This window comes from Mercurialis annua, linkage group LG2 (assembly GCF_937616625.2).
Source record: "Mercurialis annua linkage group LG2, ddMerAnnu1.2, whole genome shotgun sequence".
NCBI lineage: Eukaryota > Viridiplantae > Streptophyta > Magnoliopsida > Malpighiales > Euphorbiaceae > Mercurialis > Mercurialis annua.
In genome coordinates, this window is record NC_065571.1 from 18,956,987 (window position 1) to 18,979,098 (window position 22,112).

Here is a 22,112-nt window from a genome sequence, read left to right on the forward strand (position 1 = left end):
TTACTCCCGCATTTTTTAATCTGAATGGCATTGTTATGTAGCAGTATGTGCCACCTTCCTTAATAAATATTTTTTTCTTGATCTTCTTGTTTCATTGGTATTTGGTGATAACCCTGGGCAGTGTTGGCAAGCCTTATCATGGCGTGTCCTGTTGTTGAGTCAGCCATTTGATCTATGTCTGGCAAGGGATAGCTATCTTTTGGGCAAGCCTTGTTCAAGTCGGTATAGTCTACGCACATCCTGTCTTTTCCACTTGCTTTCTTTACGATGACCATATTGGCCACCCACTCGGAGTAGTGGACTTCTCGGATGAATCCGACTTTTTGTAATTTTCCCACCTCCTCGGCTATTATCTTCTATTTTTCTTCAGAGAACTTTTTTTTCTTCTGTCTTACATGATTTTCCCCTTCGGCTACGGTTAATTCGTGGGTTATGAATTGTGGATCTATCCCCACGATCTCAAAAGCTTTGGAGGCGAATGTCCCAATATTCTTTTTTAATATTGCCACGATATCTTCTTCATGTTTAGGGTCTATGTCCACTCCCAAGTTTACTTTTTTCTCATCGTTTAGCTCCAGTTTTTTCATCTCGCCATCTCAAAAATTTCCTTTTGTTCAATGTCGTGATTCAAGATCTCTTCTATTGGCATCGCCTCGAATGATTTTGAGACTAATTTGTCATAAAAATTGTTGGCCGTAGCTTGGCTTCCTTGGATTGTGACGATTCCTGTTTTCGTTGGGATTTTCATTGTTAAGGCCTTTATGCTGGTTATGGCTGCGGACGAAAGGCCTCTCCAAAATTGCGTTGTATGGTAGATCGATGTCTATGATGCTGAATAGCGTTGGTAATTCTTCGTCCTTCTTTCTCTTCCTAATTTCACACCAAGTACGATTGTTCCCATTGGCTTGATGGGACATCAACCAAATTCTTTTAATGGGGTTGCGTTTCTTTTCAGTTCTGGTATGACTCTTCCAAGGCTTTCATAGGCCTTCTTTTTCATCAAGTTGACGACATTTCCTTCATCGATTAGTATCCTTTTTACGTTCGAATGCTCAATCACCATGGCTACGACCAGGGTGTCATAATGGGCTTGGTTGATCCTTCCAATATGACTACCGTCAAAAGTCATTGGTGGCAATATTTCCGTCTCTTGCATTTAGGTCTGATCTATCAGAAGTCATCCCTACAATGAGAATTTGTTTTTAGAGTTCAGAAAAGCAACTTCTAGTCTGAAGTTTTTCGAGCTTTTTCCCATATACGACGCCAATTGATAGAGTCTACCTTCTGATCAATGATTTAACCTGAAAATAGGGTAGCAGCTAATCGGACTGTGGTTGTCTGATTACCTCTCCGATGCTAAAGTCAGTAGCGTCTTAAGAAGTGTTTTGTTTATATAAATGTAATTATGTGTATAGGCATACCTCAGGCTCTTTATATAGTAGTTGAATGCATAACTAGTAGACATTGAATAGGAAATTGATTCCTATTTAACAGGATCTTACCTTGAATCGGAAAGAGGTTTCCTATTCAAGTAAAAGTCTTATTCAGGAATATCTGCTGAATAAGCTTATCTTCCTAAGTTGGAGTTTGTATCCAAATAGGAAAGGTACTTCGCAGATCACGTTCTTGGGCGAATCCCTCGGGTGACGCGCTTTATCTGAGTCTTCAGGGGGTTGGCCTTATTTTCATGGTTCGGTCTATTCCTTTGATCAAGGCGAATATTTTGGGATGCGGTCCTCGATATTGTTTAGCTTTCAACTCTTTGGGTTAAAGTGTGCTATTATCTTGGAGGACGAGTCTTGTGTGGCTCGACCTCATTGTAGTTATGGTAGGATTCAGTATCCATCATTAGCCCCCCCCCCCCCCCCCCCCGAAAGTGAGCTAAGGTCTTGGTATTCATACATTGTTAAATTTTAGCTTTGTTTGGAGCGAGTCGATTTATGTTCAGGCGTGTCGTTTTGCTTGCTTGTCAAGATTTCCTTATTTTATCTTTTCGCCATATGTCAGTCATTGGTTGTCATCTTTATTGGATTAGAGACAAATGTCGTGTTTGCGACATTTGTCGACCATCCGTTGTGGTGCTTAGGGTTCCGTTTCTTTGATTTTCTAACCCTCAGCACTACAGTTTCTGGGGATTTGAGTATATATATAGTTTTACAATTTCTTCTTCTTTTACTTCAGATTTTTCATTCTGATTCTTCTATTTCTAATTCTTCTATTTATGTGCTTTCTTCATTTGGCTCCATTGTTTCAAGATTCCTCATTTCAGAGTTGCTTCTTATCTTTCTTTTGATCCAGCCTATCTAATCTCCAGGTATTTTCAGCGCCTTAACTTGATTATTTTGACTTTTTGAGTTTTATTCGTCTATTGTTTGGAAGTTCCTTTTGTTCTTGTTGTTTTCCTTCTTTCTGGGTTTCTATTCTTGATTTTCTCTTGCTTTCTGCTTGCTTTGATCTTTTTTGATTTAAACTTTTCATTCGTTCTCTGTTCCCTCCCCCCATTTTGTTTTAATTCAAAAAATGTGTGAGGAAGCTGAAGGGACTCGGGGTGCTCGTGATGATCTGGATCATACCCGTAGTTCCCTGTCTTCTGAGCAAATTATTGAGTTTGCTCAAGATTTTGATATTCCCGAGTCGTATCTAGTTGTAAAGCCTGCTTCGAAGTATTGGGCTAATCGTGTTATGGGCTCGCCTGAAAAGATCGTTGTTTTTCATGAGCTGCTCGTAGCCGGTTTACGATTTCCCTTAAAGCCTTTAATTAGAGATGTATGCGAAAATTTAGGTGTTCCGCTCGGGCAGCTTCATTTTATTGCTGTTCGTATTATTTATTCTTTTCTCGAGTCTTGTATATCTCGTGGTCAAGAACCTTCTTTGAGCTTATTCAATTATTTTTATACTTTTTTCCGCCGAAAGGACGAGGAATTCATTTTTTCTGGCGGTAGGCCAAACCGTTTTCTTTTCGTTCTTCCTTATTCCTTTAAGGGTTCGACCCCTAATTTCTTCTTGGTCCAGCACTCTTCTTTTTCTTCTTTAGCGCAGGGCTTTCCTGAGAGTAAAGTCTCTCTTTCTTCTCTTTCAATACTATTTGATGAAGAGAAAGACTTCGCCTAGTCTCTTTTATTGGACTCCAAGGCTAGTAAGCCAAAATATAGTGTTCTTTTAGAGCAATATTTGAGTCGTCGTGATTTGTTTTTAGCGGATCTACCTGCTGGAGTTATTTTTTTCTCACTTTATTTCATTTTATTTATTATTTGTAGGATGTCAACTTCCCTCAATCACCTTCTTGAAAAAATTTCAGTGGACATGGGTGAGATGACTAGCAATGTTCCTGATCCGGCTGCTATTCCAAATCCAAACGCTGAAAGCGTCTTGGTGGGTGCTTCAGAGGTTTTATTAAGCCTTGCGAAGCTACCCAAGGTTTCTCCTGAGGGTTCGGAGGCTTCGAGCCTTAAAAGGCGTATTTCAGGGGATCGCATTGGTCCTTCCGGCCCTGCTGCCAAGAAGCTCAAGAAAAAGGCTTCTAAGGAAACTTCTCCCAGGGATGCCCCGAAGTTTGTTGAATAGGTGGAAAAGCAGGATCCCCCCGGACTTTCAGACGCTAAGGTTCTTCATGCTTGTGGAGAATGTCTTAGTTGGGGGAGACGTGGAGTCTGTTGACTGCGAGCATGGCGAATTAAGATTAGGCTGAATTCACTTGTCTCGGCATATTTTCGGTTAGTTTATTTCTGTTTTTCTTATTATTCTTCATTTTGTCTTCCTAACTTTATTTTTCATTTTTTCAGATGATACAGGCGGTGACTGTTCTGGAGAAACATCGTCAAGCCACAGTAGATAAGCTGGATCAGCTAAGGAAGGAGTATGCTTCATGGATAACTGAGAAGAAGGAACTTCAGGCTTCCTTAAACGAGCCAGATGCTCTGAATCTGCAACTCATTTTTTCGAGGACCGCCAAGGAGAAGGAGATCACCATTTTGGAGACTCTCCTGAAGACTTTGTCTGAGAAGATCGAGTCTCTAAAGGCCTCTTGTAATACCCCGTGTGTCTGACGTTGTCAAAGTAGGCAACGTGTCTAAATTTAAACAGTTAAAGCGGCTAGAAAAGGAATTATCGGAAAATAATTAAATAAAAGAGAACCCGAGTAGGTCGATATTGAGATTTTAATAAGAAAATTTTAATATCAAGAATTTCATAAAGGAAATGGAATTAGACTAAAAAAAGGAAAATATGGAAAAGTGGATAAAGTGCACTTAGGCTCGAAAAAATTGGATAATAAGGATTTAATTCCCGGAAAATGGAAATTTAATAGATTATTGACGGGAATTTGTACTTATAAAAATAATATCGAATAATTGGATATCGATATTTGTTAAAGCAAAATTTGAAAGGAAAAAGTGAGAAAAACTGCATTTTAGCTCAAATTGGAATTTGAGCGTTTTAGCCGAAAATTGCAAAAAAATAAATTACCGGAGATGGAATTATGAGATATTTGGGTGATGTTATTTATTTGGAAAATAAATAATATAAAATTTATCGAGGAGTAAAAATCGGTATTCAATTGATGAAATCGGACAAGTTTTAAGTTAGAAATCGAAACAGTTTGAGTCGATTTCTTTAAGAACTAAAGATGGCTTTTTGCCATAATTATAAATAGAAGGGAAATGAATTTCTATTCAGCAAACATCATTTCATTCAGCTGAAATGGAAAAATTCCGTAGGTCTCTTCTTCCTCAAACACCCATTTTCACACCATATCTCTTTCGTTTCTTAACGGAATTGAGCGATTCTCGCGGCCACGGGACGAGGAAAGGATCCTCTACTTGATTATGGTTTCAATTTGAGGTAAATTTCAACGTTTCCACTTAGGTTTTGCTGAGTTTCAGTTCGGGTTTTGAGATTAAGTTAGAGTTTTTGTGTGTTGATAATTGATAGGTGATATGGAGCTTGGAATGGGTGATATGGAAGGTGAAATTGAGCTTGGACCTTAGGCTTTGACTCTCCATCAAGGTGAGGTATATACTCTGATTTTAATTAAGTAATTGTTGAATGAAGTTGTTGAGAAGTGAGCTAGGATGTTTGGCAATTGTGAAATAAAATATGGTGTTTTGATGGTTCAAGTGTTAGAATTATGTCGCCGAGGATTGAACTTTTGATAGAAATATTGGACTAGGGTTTCGGCCATAATGAAAATTAGGGGCATAAGAGTTTAAATGATAATTTCATACTTGGATTAAGGGTAATTAGTGATGAATTAGAGCTGAAATTGAATAATAATGTTGAATGAAAACTTAGATGGAAAATGATGGTTTAATAGCATGAAATGTAATGGTTAAGCTGAATTTGATGGTGAGTTGTGAGAGTTGTGATGAGGGTATATGGTGGCTGAACTATGTTGTTAAGGAAGCAGAATATAAATTAGAGTTTAAGTATCAGCATGATATAGGTTACGATTAAAGTTAACATAAACTAGTTCGACGTCTTGCAGAAACTTATTCTGCATAACAGCCTTATTACAAGGGCAATATCTTGAGCTATATAGCTCCAAATTAAGTTCTACAGTTTAGCCTCTAAGTGGCTCAAATAAATCAGAACATTATGTCGCGCAAAGCAGTTCTGAAATTTAGGACAACCCTAAGTTATTAACTTCGGAGCCAAATTCCGACACCTTCGGGTGCTAATCTCAGTCCGAGACCTAAACGAAAGTTGTAGGCGACGTTCTGAACATTAAGAATATCAATTTTGTTTAGGAATTGGTGTCACGACCCAAATTATTGAGCCGAGACCGGCGCTAGGGAATGGGAGTGGTAGCTCCGAAACCCGTAGCAAGCCTAAAACAGTTATAAATTTTTCGCATTTAAAAGTATAATATTGTTTATAAAACATTTTCGGAAATCTCTTTTAAATAATATAATTATAGTTATTAAAATATTATATCAGAGTTTACATTTAAAATATCATTTGAAGTTAAAGCGTCTATCTAATACTGACAACTACTGACTACTGCAGCTCTAGGAACTTATACTTGTGCAAGTCCAATGACTTCTGGCACAATGGAGGTGGCTTGTCTGATCTGACTTCTAATACCTGCAAACATCAGAGTGAGGGGTCAGTATTTGGGAAAATACTGAGTGAGTTTGCAAGTTACTAATGGTATTATTAAAATTATAACATCGCATACTCAAAATATAATTTATGATTTTTCATTTAATAACTATCATACTTAACCTCATCCACCAGACATCGATAGCAAAGCCAATTGATGTATCCAACATGTCTGACATCGATAGAGAAGCCAACCGATGTATCCTATATGTCTGACATCGATAGCGAAGCCAACCAATGTATCCTATATGCCTGACATCGATAACGAAGCCAACCGATGTATCTCATACGCCTGACATCGATAGCGAAGCCAACCGATGTATCTCATACGCCTGACATCGATAGCGAAGTCAACCGATGTATCTCATACGTCTGACATCGATAGCGAAACCAACCGATGTGTCTAATTCGAATCGCACGAGCTAATCTCTTATATTTCATACAGACTAGAGACATTACCACAAAGTTGATATATCAAAGCAATCGAACATAACAACATCCCATACAAACAAATCATATAAATGCGATGTATTTTACAAAAATACTTATCATATATGAAATTAGCTTTTATAAATAATACGCGAAAGTAAGATGCAACTCACAGAAACCGCTATTCCTTATACCCGAACGTAAGCTCCAAGAGATTGGCCCGTCAATCTTTGCTGAGTTCCTTGGTTTGTCATACTCGTAGCTCGATATCCCGTCACATCTATCATAGGATTCTATCATTAAAACGTATACTTAAAGAATCTATTGTAATGATTATTCTAATCACCAAACATGACCAAAAGCGCAAAACATAAGCCGTCGCGTTATAAACGTATCTTTCTTGATATCTATTACCGAATCTCATTCTTACACTTTCTTAATACCATTAGTGGTGTTTAACTAATCAATTAAGCCATGCTTAATATGCCCATTCCAAAAACCTAGCTCAAAACGTCAAGTTCCATGTCCATTTCATGCTTTTGGAAGCTATTTTTCGCTCCCGGAGGTCCCCCGGAGGTCACGATCGAAGTAGGGCACGTCGTGCTAGCTTGGCACGTCGTGCCCTTCAATTTTCATGAAGGGCACGTTGTGCCCTTCCTTGTGCACGTCGTGCACCCCTAGTGGGGCACGTCGTGCACCCTTGTGGCGCACGTCGCGCACCAGCACGACGTGCTGAAGTGCAACACGTCGTGCACCAATCGGGTGCGACGTTTTCCGGCGTCTCCGGAACATTTCCGGAGCTCCAAAACTCCCAAAACTCATACCAATTCATTTAAACACATTATACACACTTTTTCACTTCGAAATCAATCCTAAACGCTCCAAAATGTCGAATTCAATATAAATACAATCTAAACCGCAAAACAGCCCCCTATTTTTCATTTTTCGTGGTAAAGACATAGAAATCACCTTGTTTGAATGCTAAGGGATGGTAGAGGCTTGAATTCCGAAGAGATCGACGCAAAAATCGTTCGAAACAGACGTCGAACAGAGAAACGGCGAGCGAACGGAGTTTTTGATCGATAAACTAAAGCTTCTGGATTCTCTTTCTCTGATTTCTTATTCATACTCATTCTTATATATATATCTTGGTTAATTAATCATTCTAATCCCTCTTTTCTTTATTTGTTACGGTTTATCCTTTAAACTTTTCTTTTGTTCAGTTTAGTCCTTCGCTTAATCGATTAACCCTTTAACCAATTTGTATACGTATTATTTATATCTAATAAATAATACTAACCCAAAATTATCATTTTTCCGTCAATGATCTTCTAATTGCTATTCGCGAAGCTCAACTGGATAATTTACACTTTGGTCCTTGAACTTTTCAAAAGTTGCAATTTAGCCCAAACGCATCCGCGTCCAAATTTTAAAAGGTCTCCGATTGACCCGAAATTTTTACCACAATTACTATAAAACATTTCGCGGACCTTGGCGAAATAATTTCTCTTTTCGTGACTCAACTGGTCAAATTACCACTTTAGTCCCTGAACTTTATTTTGGGGCTTTTCTCGATATTTTTCCTTTCAACTCCAGTTCTAACATTAGAACTGAAATATAATATTTAATTCTTCGCTAATATCATTTCTGAAACCGATCTATTAAAACTTATTTATCTTAAATTCTTGGAAAATTTTCCGATATCGCCACCCCGGCGACTCGAAACTGGACACGTGGCCCAATTAAATAATTAAATCTTTTGGGGTATTACATTCTTCCCCCCTTATAAAAATTCGTCCTCGAATTTTCATATTCCTTTCTTACTTTAATCCCCTTAACATTTTGAACTTTCTTCGTAGTAGGAATACCGTATTTATTTTGCGACATGTGTCAGCGCATGGAATTGTCAATTCAATTTCGGTACTTCTTACACTTTGACGTCAGTTTTCACTGACAACTTTACTTTTGATTGCTTCTCTTTAAACTCTCAGTTCCTTACTGATATCCAATGGTAGTTCGTCTTAATGACGTCTTATCATCAAAGATGACGAAACTAGTAGTACTCATATGTATTTACCATTCTATGTCCTTGATTCTTCACTTTCGTTCAATACGTCTAATCTTATCATCGTTCCTTGTTGAGTAATGTGAATACTCAGTTAGCTCATGCTTCTCTACTTACTTGGTTTCTTTTGTATTACTGTTGCTGGCGTCCGATTGTTATTTGTTGTGCTGCTAGGAACGTATCTCATTATCCGCTATCCTTTTTTGTCTCATTATATCTCTTCTCGTATGGCGATCCCTTCGTTATTGTTGCTTATCATGGTTGTCCATGAGGTGGATCTCCATGGTGTATCCTTATAAGGTTTCTGTTTACTCTCCTTGTAAGGCTTACTTGCCTTTCTTCTTGCGTCAATATATATCTCGTATATTTACTGACTTACTTTCTTTTCTTTAGCGTGACGCGCTATTCTTGAAACTCCTTGTTCCTTCTTACTTCACATTGATTTGTTTCATCAATCTAGTTTTCAACCAGATAGGATTTTCATATTGGTCGCTGACTTCTTATTTTAATAAGACAGCTTGTGACCTATGCAAGTAAGCTTTCTTTGCTTATAATCCTTAAATGAGGATCTTAATCCTCTTCCAATTATATACTTACATCAGAATGTCCTCTGATGACTTCGTTACTTACTTTATGCTTGATCTTTTTATTCATTATCCTCTCTCATTTCCTCTGTCATCTTCTTGGCATTGATCGTCTTTTGACTTTCAAAAATGCTTTTTGCATTTATCGTCATAATCCAACTCTTTCTTATCTATTTCTTTCTTCCAATTTTCAATCTCAGTTTGGCTCTTAGCTTCCAAATCGTTTCTCTTTACTATCACATAGCGTTAAGCTTACTTCTCATTATTATCTACGATCTTCCTATTCCACTTGTTATTCCTACTTTTGTCCATATCGTAGATGTACTCCTTCGTAACTTTTCTGTGACTTCTTGTCCTTAATCAACCAATAGGGTTAATAGCCTAAATGCTATGATCCTATGATATTCTTCTTGCGTTCCTTATTCACGCTCTTATCGTGTTTCTTGATCATCTTCTATTGCATTCTTTGCTTTCCTCTTCAGTGCATCTTGTACATCGTGTACTAACTGCTCTTAATATCCATAACATCGATCATTAATAGAGAGTTGTGGCCTTCTTCGTCTGAATTTCCCGATATAGTGTGCTCTCAATCGTATACGTATTGTCTTATCGTATTTGTACTGTTATCATGGCCGTCTGTAAAGCCGATCCTATGCTGATATCATCTTTATCGCGTCTCGCATATCTGATATTTCTTATTTCAGCACTCTGAACGTCGATCACCAATTAAACAATGGGTCGCAGTCCCTTTTTGCCTGAATTATCGACGTAGTGCGCTCTCGATTACCTACATATTGTACCATTGTACCTTTACTGACATCTTAACTGTCAGTGGATTCGATCCTATATCTCTGTCCTCTTTATCTTTCTTTGTTTCTATGTGTTCGCGGCTACATAGATTTCCATTTCTCTAATCTCCTTATCAACTCTCCACATGACTTTTCTCTTTTTCTTTTTCTTCGATCATTCTTATCGAGTTCCTTGCGTAATAAGCAGGTTATCCGTACTTTCCTTAACTCTGATTACTTTAACTGATTTCTTATTATCCATAATCTACTTTTGCATCCTTATACTTTATCATACACGTCATGTACCTTTGGCATAGTTTACTTTCGTCTCCTACCTTCTGTCTCGATCTATTTGATATTACTTTCTTTAGTATGACTCAATTCTGATATTGAGTCTCTTCTTCACATCCCTTCATGTATCTCGATGCACGAACTTTAATCACATATCAAATACATTCGATACTATATAGCGCATCTTAATCCTCCATACATGTATCTATGTTCCTCCTTTGAAGGTCATTACTAACCTTCCATAACAATCGCGTTACGCTTTGACTCTTTGTTAATCAAATCTAAAATTTAAAGTTCGCCACTTCATAATCATTTACTACATGGTTACCTTTCGCATTTCAATTATTCCATTTCATAATTGAAATCTTGAGGTGGAAGTTTTAATTCTTTAATCCACTTAATGCGGTACTTGCCGTTTATCTCTCAATCTTTCAATTATTCACTTTCGTCATATCTTCTGGTCTAATTACCTTAATCTTTCTCGATTATCCTTAATTAGAGCTAATGGTAAAAGAACTTCTCAAGTCGGGTCACAAACTTAATTCATACTATTTGATCTATCACTGCTCTAATTGCTTGTCGAAGCTAATCATGGATTAAACTTTTCATCGACATCTTGATCGACAATACTATTTGTCCTCTATCCGCTCGATATGAACGAGCATCTTACTTTACATCTCCTAATGGGTCCAGCATACCGCTTGATCCGTTAAACTCTTTTAGTCTTATTTTATGTATGCCACTATCAAACCTCTATAGGTGTTCCTTTCTTCACGTTAATACTGTCTTTGTATCCATCGTCCTATTATTGGCCCATAATTCATTATATCAGTTGCTTTTACGGCTAATTGATTCATAACGACGTTGGATTACTGCGGCACTCCCGATGCCGGTGTATTCCCACTTTATCTTACTAGGTTCCCATTGACCTTCATCTCGTTTCGGGCCTTCACCGGTCAAATGAGCTGAGTTACATTTGCTTTTGTTACCTCGATCTTCTTCTCGCGCCTCATATACTTGTTGTGCAACAGCACGCGTTCGCGCAGTTCTTTGTTCATAGTATAGCGAATATATAAAGTAATACTGATAAACTCCTTAAAATATAATACCTACTAATCATCACAACTAACCGCTATCCGCGTAAGTTGGACGTTAGGAATGTTTCCTTCCTTTAGGCTTTCTAGGATTACGTCTCTTTGCAAGTCTTATGGGTGTTCAGACTCATTAGACTAGCAAATTATCAATACATATACTTGCATTTTATATGTTACACGCATATTACTATCGAAGCTATAAGCATCTATGTTGACCGGATTCAAGAAAATCAGTGTCCCCTAGATTTCCTTGGTTACGTATCGTATTTTAAGTCCTGCGAGCATTCCGCTCACATAGACTTAATCAAACATTGAGAATATCTACGCATAACATACATATTTTACTCGTTACAAATCGGATATGTATTATTATCCAAACACACATACTATTCTAATCGTATATTAGTCTATTTAACCAAGGCTAAGTTCATATCCTAGAAGCATAACTTCTATGTTCTCGCAATTATACGTATTTGATCTTCTCGTGGCCTTAATCGCAGCTTGCTCGCGAGCATTTTACTTCCGTTACAGAGTTCTGGTCTAGGTATACTCACACTAAAAACAAAACTCTTGAAAACTTTTTCAAATAAAACGACTCGTTTGAAAATTCCATTTAAATCTTAGCAAAATTGTGCACTAGGGTGATGACGTCTCTCATCTCCAAAGAGTTGCCACCTCTCACCTCCTCGTCTGAGCATAATGCATATGATGCATGTTCTATTAATGCATGTATTGATGTATGTAGTGATGCATTTCTATCAATGTCGTGGAAATTATCAATGACTAACACGGGTCTAGGCACAATTATGCTTTTAGAATCGTTAAACAAATAACTTCAGTAAGTTATAAACTTTGAGTTTGTAAGTTCTCTAGACCATTAAACTCTGCATCTGGAAAGTTCTTCAACTTCTACAACTTTGCATTCCTTCTTCACACTCTTTCTAAAATTTCGATCGATCGAATTTAATAGCATCTCCTACGTTATTTGATGCTAAGCACACATATATATGACATCAAATCATAAACCTCTCCTAGAAGCTTCATTTGAAAAAGCATATCGTGTATGCCTGTCTCATCGAAACAACATATACGTATATATCTCGTATATACGTGTCACAAGAAACAAACAAACGTTTTACAAATCAATTTGTTATACTGATCACCAAGCAAATCACACTAACAACTTGGATCAGACAAACCTCAACTCTATAGCTGCAGTAGTTCCTAGATTACTTAACCGACAAACGCATCTTAGCAGAGGTAACTGGACCAACTACTCTGATACCACAATTGTCACGACCCAAATTATTGAGCCGAGACCGGCGCTAGGGAATGGGAGTGGTAGCTCCGAAACCCGTAGCAAGCCTAAAACAGTTATAAATTTTTCGCATTTAAAAGTATAATATTGTTTATAAAACATTTTCGGAAAACTCTTTTAAATAATATTAGTTATTAAAATATTATATCAGAGTTCACATTTAAAATACCATTTGAAGTTAAAGCGTCTATCTAATACTGACAACTACTGACTACTGCAGCTCTAGGAACTTATACTTGTGCAAGTCCAATGACTTCTGGCACAATGGAGGTGGCTTGTCTGATCCGACTTCTAATACCTGCAAACATCAGAGTGAGGGGTCAGTATTTGGAAAAATACTGAGTGAGTTTGCAAGTTACTAATGGTATCATTAAAATTATAACATCGCATACTCAAAATATAATTTATGATTTTTCATTTAATAACTATCATACTTAACCTCTTCCACCTGACATCGATAGCAAATCCAACCGACGTATCCTACTTGTCTGACATCGATAGCAAAGCCAACCGATGTATCCTATATGTCTGACATCGATAGCGAAGCCAACCGATGTATCCTATATGCCTGACATCAATAGCGAAGCCAACCGATGTATCTCATACGCCTGACATCGATAGCGAAGCCAACCAATGTATCTCATACGTCTGACATCGATAGTGAAGCCAACCGATGTGTCTAATTCGAATTGCACGAACTAATCTCTTATATCTCATACAGACCAGCGACGTTACCACAAAGTTGATATATCAAAGCAATCGAACATAACAACATCCCATACAAACAAATCATATAAATGCGATGTATTTGACAAAAATATTTATCATATGTGAAATTAGCTTTTATAAATAATACGCGAAAGTAAGATGCAACTCACAGAAACCGCTATTCCTTATATCCGAACGTAAGCTCCAAGAGATTGGCCCGTCAATCTTTGCCGAGCTCCTTGGTTCGTCATACTCGTAGCTCGATATCCCGTCACATCTATCATAGGATTCTATCATTAAAACGTATACTTAAAGAATCTATTCTAACGATTATTCTAATCACCAAACATGACCAAAAGCGCAAAACATAAGCCGTCGCGTTCTAAACGTATCTTTCTTGATATCTATTACCAAATCTCATTCTTACACTTTCTTAATACCATTAGTGGTGTTTAACTAATCAGTTAAGACTTGCTTAATATGCCCATTCCAAAAGCCTATCTCAAAACGTCAAGTTCCATGTCCATTTCATGCTTTCAGAAGCTATTTTTCGCTCCCGGAGGTCCCCCGGAGGTCATGATCGAAGTAGGGCACGTCGTGCTAGCTTGGCATGTCGTGCCCTTCAATTTTTATGAAGGGAACGTTGTGCCCTTCCTTGTGCACGTCGTGCACCCCTAGTGGTGCACGTCGTGCACCCTTGTGGCGCACGTCGCGCACCAGCACGACGTGCTGAAGTGCAGCACGTCGTGCACCAATCAGGTGCGACGTTTTCCGGCGTCTCTGGACCATTTCCGGAGCTCCAAAACTCCCAAAACTCATACCAATTCATACCCAATTCATTTAAACACATTATACACACTTTTTCACTTTTGAAACCAATCCTAAACGCTCCAAAACGTCGAATTCAATATAAATACAATCTAAACCGCAAAACAGCCCCCTATTTTTCATTTTTCGTGGTAAAAACATAGAACTCACCTTGTTTTAATGCTAAGGGATGGTAGAGGCTTGTATTCCGAAGAGATCAACGCAAAAATCGTTCGAAACGGACGTCGAACGGAGAAACGACGAGCGAAAGAAGTTTTTGATCGATAAACTGAAGCTTCTGGATTCTCTTTCTCTGATTTCTTATTCATACTCATTCTTATATATATATATATATATATATATATTGGTTAATTAATCATTCTAATCCCTCTTTTCTTTATTTGTTACGGTTTATCCTTTAAACTTTTCTTTTGTTCAGTTTAGTCCTTCGCTTAATCGATTAACCCTTTAACCAATTTGTATACGTATTATTTATATCTAATAAATAATACTAACCCAAAATTATCATTTTTCCGTCAATGATCTTCTAATTGCTATTCGCAAAGCTCAAATGGCTAATTTACACTTTGGTCCTTGAACTTTTCAAAAGTTGCAATTTAGCCCAAACGCATCCGCGTCCAAATTTTAAAAGGTCTCTGATTGACCTGAAATCTTTACCACAATTACTATAAAACATTTCGCAGACCTTGGCGAAATAATTTCCCTTTTCGTGACTCAACTGGTTAAATTACCACTTTAGTCCCTGTACTTTATTTTGGGGCTTTTCTCGATATTTTTCCTTTCAACTCCAGTTCTAACTTTAGAACTGAAATATAATATTTAATTCTTCGCTAATATCTTTTCTGAAACCGATCTATTAAAACTTATTTATCTTAAATTCTCGGAAAATTTTCCGATATCGCCACCCCGGCGACTCGAAACTGGACACTTGACCCAATTAAATAATTAAATCTTTTGGGGTATTACAATTGGACTGTTTTAGGTAAACGTTTTCGATAGCCGAAGTTGGCTAGAAACCTAATTTTTGGATTAATTAACTATAGTTAGATTTTTATTAATTCGAGCTATTATCGAATTTACGTAGTCTCGGCGAGGCGAATACCAAAGAAACTTGGAACGTAAAGGACGCGGCATCCCTTTGCTGTTATCGAAGTTTATGGATAGCTAGCAGTGAGTATATTTTACTAAATCGTATTATCGTATTAAAAACTATTTTATATATACTATATATATTATTATTATTATTAAATGCATCGCATAAATTATATAGTTTGATTTTATTGAGTTGTTCTTATTAGATTGAATTACATTTGAATTTTTGTTTATTGATTGAGCCACATTGTATTGGATTGACTTGTTTGATATATGAATTGTATTTAATTTGCTTATGGCTTGTCGATTACTTGTCAATGTGAGTTGGTATATGATCCGAAAAAACGAGCTACCTATTGGGCGTCAATAGACCGTGTGATCACCGGTGTTTATAAGAGTCTAGATATTCGTACATAGAAACGTTTGATATGAGCTCATTAAATGTTGATCATAATTATAATTATGAAATGGAATATGTTTGGGTATCGGAAATGAGGATTATAATTTTGGCAGATACGAGGTAACTCGGTCGAACTATCTCGGGACCCGTATCTGGTGGGTAACTTGGTCGAACTATCTCGGGACCCACAACTTGGGATTAAGCAGTGGCATGAGTAACTCGGTTGAACTATCTATGCCACGTGGTAGCGGTAACTCGGTCGAACTATCTCGGGACCGTACCACTTGGATTAAAATGATGTGATTTGAATACGATACGGATAGGAAAGTTTAGGAGTTTAAGATTAAGGTTTCGATCGGATCAAATACTTGTCTTGAGTGAATTGTTTGCAGCCGCTGTGATTGTATATGTTGGAATTGTCGAAAATATGATTGTATATGTATTTTAAAAAATGTTTTAAATGCGATTCTTATTTTGATAATATGGTAAGTAAAGTATAACTCACTCAGCTTAATAGCTGACCCCCCCAATAGTGTGTTTTTCAGATACCTAGATTCTAGACGTGGCTAGAAGTCCTTCTTTAACCGGAAGTTCCTTTGGCTATGTACATTCCCGACTTCCGTAGATGCTGTAGTAGTGTGATGTCTGACCAGTGTCGTGGCCTATTACAGCAGTGAAATTTTATATGGTTTATAGTTGTTGTCTGTTGTGTATATGTTGGTCTGGCTACGATAGTTATGTATTGTACCACGGAGGTAAATTCCCGTGATGTAATTTTGACATAGTGGTTTATGCCGGGCTAGTACGTACATGATACGGAAACGATAAGTCCGAGCAAGTTGTATGGTTTTACCAGTGTATATAAATGTATCTTTGTTTAAATGTTGCGTTTCTAAAGTCATTGTATGATTGTTTATTTGCGAAAAAGTTTTAGTGAATTTCAAGCTTGCTACGGGTTTCGGAACTACAATTCCCATTCCCTAGCGCCGGTCACGGTCCTCGATTTTGGGTCGTGATAAAGTTGGTATCATTGCAGTTGGTCCAGTTACCACTGTCTGTCTTTGAAAAGTGTCTGTTTGACCCTATGTACCTAGGAACTACTGCAGCGTATAGAGTCAAGCCTTATTGACTATATATGTTTGATTGAATTTGTTTGATGTTATAAGTTGTCTATTGCCGAGTACAATGCGTGTGTGTGGGATTGCTTAAGTGTTTAAGTGACTGTGATATGCTTAGATAGTTAGTCAAGCTTTAAGTTAGATAGTGCATATCATCTATTAAATTATTGGATATTATGGAAAAGTGGTTTGGACAATATCTCATGAATAAGAATTGTTCTTGTTCAGCATATCTGGGCAAAATAGAGCTCAGCTACATGTTGTATCAAAAGAGGAGCAAGCGCCTCCTATTTATCAAAATGGATTTCATGTAGATACTAACAGACTATCGGAGATATGTCAGAACGAGTGTATATCAGACATTGAAGGATCTTTTTGTAACTCGAGGTAGAACCATTTTCCCGAAAATGGATGTTAGTGAGGACAGTGAGAAAGACCCGTCCAAAGAGGAAGCATTAAAAGAGGTTAATTGTGGGTACATCAGGGGTTTAGGACCCTACTTTGTTGAGACTATACGGCGATGTACCTGAGTATTTTGGATCACTATCTGCTAGAGCTTGTCAGATAGTTAGCGACCATGAGTGGACTGATGATCACATTCAACCTTTGTTCTTCGATGTGAGGGGCTGACATCCCTTATGCGTAGGAGTACTACTCCTAGTATTTGGCATAACTCTAAAATTTTGCACGGAGGAAGGGGCAGTGCTAGACGCGCTATAGGATGCAGATGTGGCACTGTGATCCGAGAAAAGGGGTGAGTCTAGTCAGACACCCCAAGTACGAAATGATTTTTATGATTGTGTACCAAATGCGTTTATATGATTGAAATGTTTGTATTGTTTTGTTTGCTATGTGATTGGTTGATATGGCATGCATTGTTACAATTGTGTACTGTTGAGATAGTGCCTATAGAAATAGATTGAGAACTCGCGCCTATAGGCTTTATCCTAAACGTAGTTGCTTATACAAGAATTGAATGGACAATACATAAAACACATAACATATATACGACGTAAAACGTAATTCCTTATATTACGTTTTAATTACCATGAAAATGGTATGCAATATTGAAGAAAGGATGCTACAGAAGATTGATCCGTGAGCCTAAGAGCCATGTGATGTGGAAATACGATCGAAGATGATGAACAATAAGGACGAATGATTATCGAAGATCGGGGGAATTAAATATTCGTTAATGCCAGAAGAGAATAGCATTGATTATAAAAGACTTAAGTAAGTGTTAGCGGACAATGAAAATTCCAATAATCGAAAATCATAATAAACCCCAATAAATGGTAATGAAAAGCCATTAATGTCGCAGAGTGTGTAATCTAGAGTAACTTACGGTTTTGCAAAAGATGTGAGAATCTTATGTTTTAACACGTGCAATTGTGCTCAGACATCGCACATGGCCAATCATAATCACGTTAGAAGTGCATACAATTTCTATAAGAAAAATATTTTCAAAATATAGGTCATGCATCATATTTGTACAAAGATTAAAGGAACGTGATTTTATCGAGCAACTCTTTAGTGATGAGAGGTGTCATCACTCTGAGCTACAATTGTACTAATATTTTCAAACAATTTAAAGTAAAAGAATTTGAGTCGAAAGAAGAGTTTGAAAGACTGGTGCACCAGCAATGTTTGAAATGTATTTGTTTTGTAAGAAACTCAGATGTAAAGCCCTGCGACAACAATAATAAAAGATTCTTGATAAACAAGAATGAACGTATGTGATAAAATACACCCCAATATAAGAATGAAGCCCTAATGATATAAATATTATTGCAATTTATCGATGCGAGACGTGTAAGATATCAGTAAGGTACCTAAGATTGGTGCTTACCCAAGTGTGATACGGGGGGAAAATACAACATCTAAAGCAAGAAGAGAAAGGGTATAGATCCAAGGAAGATACGGACCATGGAAAAGACCATATAAGGGTAAGAACGATTAAAAATATACGCGAACAATACTAAAATACTCGATGAGAATAAATGAGAAGAGGAGTAGACCGTAATAAGGTAGGCTAACTGAAAGATGCCTAATGTAACAATTTAAGAGATGGATTCGATATAGCCGCAAGCGAAAGGAGCCAAGCAGATTAGTTTGACATAAGTCTAGGATCGACCTCACTGATAGGTCAGGTGACAGTAAGAGTCCAATATAAAGATATACGCGCAATTAAAGATGCAATATGTTGACAAATGTGAGTAGGGAGTAGGTTTATCTCCTATCGATAGACGATATTGGAGATATCGAAACAAGAAGTACAAGAAAATCGAAAAATACGATAAGACGAAGACAATAACTTCAACGGACGATGATAAAGAAATCAATATTCATATGTTTGTAAGAACCAAATCATATCATGTACAACATGTACATTGGAATGAGATGGATAAAGTGATCGAAAAGTATTATAATAGGAATGATGAAATAATCGAGAAACATAATAAGGAAAGGAAAGGATTACATCGAACAATGGTAAAGGTATTACCAGTCAGGTGTGGACGATTGAAGTGATAAGGTCGAGAGGTAAGAGTTGCGCCATGAAAGATGGACGCGGCATATGTTAAGGAATATATAGAGAGCATTCAACTTCATGATGTTCAACACTAGAGGACCATGAAGTATGATATTGGTATAAAAGGAAAGATTTCCTATATACCATCAGGTCTTAATAAGGATATCAAATATAAGATCGTACAAATTTAAATGTGAAGTCAATAGTTAATAAATGGATAAGTCCGAGTATCATAGCGAAAGTGTAAAAGGAAAAAGATAAATATATACACAATCAGATATGGGAAAGATACGAGGAAAGTTAAGGAAAATGACATCACACTCCGATAAACTCAGAACTCTGTGTGATGTGAAACAAAGGTAGAAACTATTAAGAATTGTACAACCTAACGATCGAAAGGAAACCGATAGAATTATTATGGAATAATAATTCATCGTGAATATCAAAGAATGCAAAAAATAAATAAATTAAAGGACAAGGAAAGACGTTAATTTGAAATAAGAAGTGCATGGTAGTCATAACATATTGAGAAATAAATCGAGATTAAGAAGGAAAAGTAAAGGAACGACGTTAATTGAGTATAAGATAATAAATTACGTATTATTTGGTTCAGACAAACATGGTAACCCGAATATCAAGGGATAAGGTTCGAAATAAGATGAAGGATCAACCTTATACTTAATAAGAAAAGTATAAGCACATGTTAAGTATAAAAGTTAAAGGAATCTTTGAAATGAGATAAAGTTGGAATTTGTGATAACAAGGGCGCAGTTCCGGGAAGCTCCTTCTAAAGTAAGTAAGCCGAAAACCAAGCCCAACAAAATAACTACCCCAACGAGCAGTCACACAAACAAGCATAAATACTTGATGAAACTGTTTTTCGGGGGGGGGGGGGAACTAATGATGGATAAAGGACCAGAACAAAGGACAAGACTCATTACAACGGCCCTGGGCATTGACCCAGAAACTGACCTAGTTGGGTCCCTGACCCAGTACGCAGCTATAACTGCTGAAGATATCAGGATAATGCCGAAATCCCTAAAGATTAGGGATGAAGGTAAATCCCAACAAAGAGATAACTGAAACCAAGAGAGAAACAATCCTACTATGATACAAAGACTAGGGAGCGTATATATAGAAGAGGCCAAAGCTAGGTAACAGTTCATATTCACTTCTCATTATTACTCTCACTGAGACCCCATCGGAGACTGACTTAGGCATCGGAGGGTGTTCGAGCCAACACCAGCTCGAATCCTTCTAACTTGTTAATCTTGACAGGTGGGAGCTCAGCGACAACAGTGACAAGGACGATTGTCAAAACCATCATTTGGCGCCGTCTGTGGGAACGATATTCGTTTCTAATATAAGTTTTAATCTTGGTTTTGAAGACGGAATGAATGAAAGAGAAGAACCACCACCGCCGGGAGTGGTCGTGACAACAGCAGGCTTACCAGCAAGCGGTGGTCCGATCCTCCCGCCCCTGATACCCGACGGAGGAATCAAGATAAACGTTCCGATCTCCAGTGGGACCGTACCAGCAACCACTGGAGTCGCGTACGACATCACACCACCACCTATGATAAGAAACGTTCATGGCATACACCCACCAAGGAACACAACCTCGCCGTGGGGATATTATACTCCACAGTACCAGCCACCTATGACCTACCAGCAACCGGCAGGAGGATGGTATCCAGGTTACTATCCGTGGAGTCAACCTAATCAACCAGGGTATCCGCGACCCGTCCAGCCTATTCCTTTCCCGTCTCTAGACACGGAAGGAACAGTAACATCTACGACGCAGGTACCCCCATATGTACCCCAGGGGGTGCTAATGCCGCCCCTCTATCATGAGGCAGTAATGAAGAGCATCAATGACTTCCAGGACCACCTGATAGGGTTGGCAAGAGATCAGGAAAAATTCACAGAGAAACAAAACAAGGGAGTTGACGCAGAGACCAGACGCAGACAGGATCCCCCAGTCACGAAGGAGAAAGGAAGAGGAAACGCACCGAGAAGGGGACAATCTGAACCGGTACTACAAAAGGAGAAGGATGGGCTAGACAAGGGACCGGGAACGATCCCGCTCCTTGGTGACAAGACAGCACAGGAGAAGGTCGCAGAAGTAGCAGCACGGAACAGTGGTCGAATCCATGTGATCGATGATGACAAATCAAAGGGAACCAAGATGCCAGTAAAGCACAACAAGGACGCAGAAAGTCATTCATCCAACAAGAGGAAGGGAGCAGACGAGAGGAGCAACATCGACGAGAAAATCAAGAACGCCATGAAGAAGTATCAAAAAGAAGGCAAGGGAACAGAGGAGGAGCGAGAGGACGAAGACTCCCCACTCAACTCAGAGATACAGTCGGTAAGGTTTCCTTTGAGGTTTAAATTACCAACTTTTGAGCCTTTTGACGGAACAAGGGATCCAAAAAGCAACATCTCGAAGTTTAAGACAATCATGATGCTACAAGATGTAACTGATCCCATGCTCTGTAGAGTGTTCCCTGCGACGTTAAAGGCATCAGCGCAAAAATGGTACTCATGTCTCAAGGCAGGGTCAATAAGTTCTTTCTCTGACTTAGCATCAGCATTCAAAACAAGATTCAGAAAAAATATTCCCATGCAGAAGAGCTCCAGCGACTTGAGGAAGTGCAAGAAAGGAGAGCAGGAGACCCTCAAGAATTTCGTAGAAAGATTCAACAAAGAAGCAGTTCAAATCGAAAACCTGAACCATGACACAGCCATCGAAGCAATGAAAATGG